Raw genomic sequence first — 6,000 nt, forward strand, 5'->3', positions numbered from 1 at the left:
TTATCAATCTAAGGTGAGTGAGATGGTAAAGTTCCCCAGTGAGTACCCTAATGATTTTCTGAAACTTCTCCCAGAAGATTGTAGGACCTATAGGCCTATAGATCTTGAAGCCCTGGAGAATCAAAGAGCCCTAAATATGGCCTTTGATACACAGTCAGCCCCAGGTATTAGAAGAAATCTTCAAAAGTTAGAAGGTTTTGAGGGAAAGGTATATTCTAAGTTGGAAGTGGTTGCCCAGTGGGTGTTTGATAACAGAGATACCCTGGAAAAAACGAATCTAAGAAGGGGGTTTGAGTTTTGGTATGAGCACCAAAATAGGGATCAAGAAAACCTTGGCAAGACAGTACAATTCATTAACATATGGCAGTAGGAAACCTCTAGATCTAGATCAGTGGGCTTATTGCAAGCAAAATGGACATTGGGAAAAGGAATATCCAAGGAGGAAAAAGTTAGAAAATGACAGTTTAAGCAATCACAGTAACGACCTGGAAAATGTGTTCATATCTCTGGAGAAACTTGCAAAGAGCTTGGGGCTCTGAATTACATTAAGAATTCATGGGCATGAAAAAGGAACTGGACCTGATATAAGAATGTATTAGGCTAAAGTTCATGTCGATTATAAGCATTGAAAAGAGTCACCAGAAATTCAAAGCAACGTAGAAAGAAGGAACTAGTAGCAGAGAAGACGGGGAAGTGCTGTGTCATAGAAGATGGAGTCAAGAAAAGTGAACAGGAAAATATCAGCCTCAAGAAAGAGGTTGCTGCTTTTCAGAAAGAGTTAAAGGACCACATTTTCTGATAGAGAACGCCGGGGAAAGGGAAAGAGCATTAGGAAGAAAAACAGAAGAGCTAAAAATATCAGTTGAAAGATCTGTCACAAAAATACACTGAAGTGGAAAACTAGAAAGAGAAACTACTAGCGTAAAAGCCCCAAAAGACTGCTGAGGTCTTCACTATTAATGGAATACAGAAGCATCGTGTCCCAATGCAACAGGTGGGGGTGGGAAAAATACCTCTCAATAGCACCTTTGTAAACTGAAGGGAGGGGCTGAAGAGCAAGCAAAGGTATTCTGAGAAGGAGCAGCAGCTGGCCAGTCAAAAGAACTCTCCTGTGCCCCTGCCAAAACACTTGGAGGTTAAAGAGCACATTGAGAAGGAGAGGAGGATAATGAAAGCAAGTTTGAGAAAAAAGGAGGAAAATAAAATGGAAGAAACCTCCAAGGTTCAGAATACTATACAGGAGTTAAAGAAACTAGAGACCATAAGATACAGGGAAACATCTGAGCTGATCAGGTAGCTTGGGAGACCATTCAAAAACCAGTGTGGTCTCTCTACTAGTCGTTAAGATTAAAAGAAGAAGTAAAATCAGTGGTAATAAGGGTGCAAATGTTGACACTGAACTTGTGAAAAATGCATACAGACTCAAGCTTTCTGTCAGTTTACATGTAGATATTTACATCCTGGTAAATTGCCCGAGGTCACTGCCTAAAACTGTTCTGAAATCCAGTCGGGCCTCAGCCTGACAATCCTTTGTAATGTGTGTAGGTAATTTCCAACAGGTAAATGCTGAAAAGCTGGAACATATGGAAAGAATTCATATATGAGGAGCCTCAGATGGTGAATTTGGGAAAGTGGACTCCACAGAAGTAATGCCTGGAAAGTATGGGTATTGGTATCAGCAATAGTGGACACATTTTCAGGCTGAGCTGAGGCATGTAATAATTCCTTGATTTGGCTTACCTTAGCTGTGGGGTCCAAAGATGGCCCTGTATTCCTGGCCTAATTTCTCAATTATTAACTAATGCCATAGGAATAAATTGGAAGTTACATTCCATTTATAGACCTCAGAGTTCAAGGCACTATAAAGAATGAATTTGACCTTAAAGCAAACTAACTAAATCAAATACACTGAGTGGCCATGGATAGGTAAGCCTCCTCCACTTTGTTCTCCTTCGAGCAAGATGTAGCCCTTTTTATATAGGATTTAATCCCTTTGAAATGCTTTAGGGTAGACCACCCCCTTTGGTTCCTAAAATTGGGAAGGCTATCTAACTACAATCTGCAGGCTTTACAACATATTCTTTTATGTACCTATCTCTTGGTAACCAAGGCCCACCGGCCACCTAAGAAAAACTCCACCTGAGAGGGAGGGGCTAAGATGGAACAGCAGGGAAAATTCACATATCTCCCCAACCAAATATAGAGCTTGGATTTCAATGCTGTTTCTCCAAGTGACCCACAAAAAACAGGCAATTACTTAGAGAGATACAGTTAGTGAAAAAAGAAAAGGGAAAAACATACACAAAGAGTAAAGTGGGAAGACCAATTCCCCCACCCCTTCTTGGTGATGAGGCTCCTCACTGAGCAGCTTAAGTGGTGGGGCTTTGTGCCAGGCTACTTAAGTGGGCCGGCTCTGGACCCTATGAAGACCACATTCCCACAAGTATCCCAAGGCTCCCATTAGATTCCCAAGATCCGGTGCCAACCCAGAGAATACAAACAAAAATCTCAGAAGGCAGAGCCGGCATGAAAACTCCCCACACCCTTCCTGGCACGGTGCCTCTGCCTGGTTGTGCAAGCAGCCCAACCCAGTCAGGAACAGCAGCAGCTGTCAGCAGTGGAAAATGACCCTAGACTCACAGTGTGGCATCCCTGTCCTGCTGGTTTAAACAGCTTAGCCTAACCTGGAGCAGAAGCAGCAGCTGACAGTGGTGGCAAGCCACCCAGACTCCAGGTACAATGCCTCATGGCACTAGTCCACAGGAACAAGCCAGACCAGTCTGGGGCGGCAGCGGTGGCTGGGGCAGGTACAGCTTCAGTGAACAACTCCTGGCCTATGGAGGTTTGTGCCACTCCATACTGGCCCGCATAATTGGCCCAGCCTAGCCCGAGGCACCTGCAGTGGTTAACACCTGACTCGTGGTGGAGTGCCTGGCTTGCATTAGTGGCCCAACTGATCCTGGGGCAGTATCAGCAGCTGGGGCAGTGGCAACAGCTGGGGTAGCAGCAGCAACATCGACAGCAGCAGGGAACAACTCCAGACCCGTATTGGAGTGTGGTCCTCTCCAAACTAGCTTGCATAAGCAGGCCAGTCCAGGCCATGGTGGCAAAGGTGGTGAACAACCCCTGACTTGAGGCAGTGTGTGGTGCTGAGTAACCCCAGAAAAGCCTCATGAACTTTCCTGCGTGGGCTGGCTTTGAACCTGAATACACAGTTCTGAGCCTCCTGAGTAGCTAGAATTACAGGCATTCAAACCAGCAGGGACTTACTCTTGTCAGCCCACTAACTTTTTCTACAGTAGATCATTTCTTAGTTCACACAAGGAATTTAAGCAAATACGAGAGGATCAACATAATTCTCTGTATTCTATCTGACCATAGTGGAATCAAACTAGTTCTCAATAACAAGGCATAAAGTAGAAAAAACTTAAACTCATGGGAATTAAACAGCACACTGTTAAACAAGACATGGGTCACAGATGAAATTACAAAAGAAATTAAAAAGTTCCTACAATTCAATGAAAATGAAGATACATCACAAAGAAACCTATGGGACCCAGCGAAAGCATTCTTGAGGGGCAAATTTATTGCTCTCAGTGCACACATCAATAAAACATAGAACATGCAAACAATGTTATGATGCAACTAAAACTGCTAGAGAAACAAGAAAAAATTGAACCTAAAGGTGCTAGACAGAGACAACTGAAATAAGAGCTGAAATTAATGAGATAGAGACTAAGAACATTTTAAATCAAATTAATGAAACAAAAAAAACTGTGTTGTGTTTTTAAAAAGGCAATATAACTGATGGACTACTGGCAAGAGTACTATCAAAATAAGAGAGGAGACCAAAAATAATAATATAGATATGAAAGGAAAAATTACAAGAAACATCCAAGACATCCAAAAAATCATAAGGAAATAATTCCAGCCTCTACTCACAAAGAAAGGAAAACCTAGCAGAGATGGATGAATTTCTACAGAAATACAAATTGCTATCCCCCCTTTCCTTTTCAGCCATGCTTCTCTCCACCATGTGTGGTGGGGGCAGCAGTTCAGTAAATAATCTTCTTTTCCTGCCTGGATAGCCTGTGTTGTTCTCTTCAATGGCTACCTAATAAAACCTACCTATTTAAAATACCTTACATAGGGTGCAGGGAATCGGATGAGGTTTTTGAGTTGTTTCCTAACCATCCCTTTTCTGCATACCAAACTGCCTTGAGACACCACACGAGACTTTTCACCAAAACTATTTCTAGTTTTTACATCCACATCCACACCACTTCTCTACTCTGGTGAATAACACTTCTCTCTATGGCTCTTGGTGGCTCAATCTCTGTTCAGATGGGGCGCCACGCCAGAGAGCTCCTACTTCTTTTAGCCAAAAGGATGGTCACCACCAAAGCCAAGGATTCTTGGTTTGGGGGGCTTGGACATTTCTGTCTAGAGAGCTCTGGGGGAAGTCATAACGCTGCTTCTGCCTGGTCAGCTCTCCTTCACTCACCAGACTGACTCTCCTACACATTTGATGGGAGGCTGCGAGTCATGTCTGAGATTTGAAACCCCTCTGAAATGCTTCCTGTGCTTCCTGGATAGCCAGGTCACCTAATATTTTTATGCCTTTCTCAGATCTAGACAGTTTTTGCCTCTGCAATAGTACATGGTCAGAATTCGGTTTACTTTGAGGCTATCTTTGCTCTCTGCTATTAATTTCCAACTTTCTATATCTCACCCTTACTTTTCTACAACTTTTTGGATTGTGCCCTGAAGAGTGCGACATGGGCTAAGTTCCGGTGACCCCTTCTAGGTTACCTCTCAAAGGCTAGCCAAACTAGGCTTGATTTTTTTTTCAGGCTTTCTTTGCATTTTTCTGAAACCCTTACACTGCAACAAAGCTTGCTACTATTCCATCCATATATTATAATGTGCATTGCTAACAAGTTGCTCTTTTCACAGACCCTGGTAACAGAGGCTCAACCATCTGATGTGCTTTGTTAGCAAAGATATCTAAACATTGTTGTCAAAAATTTTAGGTTTTGAGTTTTGCATTTTTGTTTTGTGTTGTGTAGTCTAGTACTGACTACGTGATTCTAAAATATTGGGCATATCTGTGCTAAGATTCTCACATCTAACGAGTTTTGTCATTGCAGAATATTTGGTCAATTCTTGATAAGGACCAGGTAAGCTCTACTTATACTATATGATCTCCTTGTTACTTTAATTGGAAATAAAAAGGACTTGTGTGGCAAACATTGCAATTCAAACTAGCCCAGGCTGAAAAATTCCTTAGACTCCATCTCCCAACAAACCTGCAAAGAGCCAGGCTGGAAGCAAGGTTCCAACTCTTATCTATAACCCGAAAACACTGCTAGTGGTACTATAACTCAAAGTGGTATACTGCTAGCCTTGAGCAGAAGTGCTCAGGGACAACGTCCAGGTCTTGAGTTCAAACATCTTTGAATATAAACTGGGACAAACCATCCCAGCAATGAGCACCTAGACTCAGCTAGTCTGAGGAACAAGGGAACATGGAGAGGAGTAAGAGTAGATGATATCACATTATCCAATTTGTGCCAGTCCTTTCAAAATTAACCAGAGCTGGGAGGTCAATAGAAGTAAGAAGACTGCCCATGTAATGTCCATACCTGTCTACCTTTCAACTGGACAGGAATTTATATTCTTGACTTTGTCACTTGACTTCTTTTCTTGTCACCAGATGTCAGAAGTTGTTACGGACATTTTACCAACATTTTCAGCCCCAAGTCCTTCATCTTGCCATTTATTTGCACTCTAGTATTTTTTCAGTCCCTCAGTGCCTCAGGAGTACTTCTCCAGACATTGTCCAAGAGACTTGCCTCCTCCAGACTTTATCTAAGAACTCAGTGCCCAAGTGACAGAAGTTACCTTTTGCCTTCTCCAAGAGGGGAACAGATCTCAGCCTTTTACCCCTACTGTGGATGCCCCTTGCAAACAGGAAGTAGCCACAGTGAATCTTTACCC

Source organism: Dipodomys merriami, unplaced genomic scaffold, assembly GCF_024711535.1.
Source record: "Dipodomys merriami isolate MVZ:Mamm:240054 unplaced genomic scaffold, mDipMer1.0.p SCAF_93, whole genome shotgun sequence".
In the NCBI taxonomy this organism is placed as follows: domain Eukaryota; kingdom Metazoa; phylum Chordata; class Mammalia; order Rodentia; family Heteromyidae; genus Dipodomys; species Dipodomys merriami.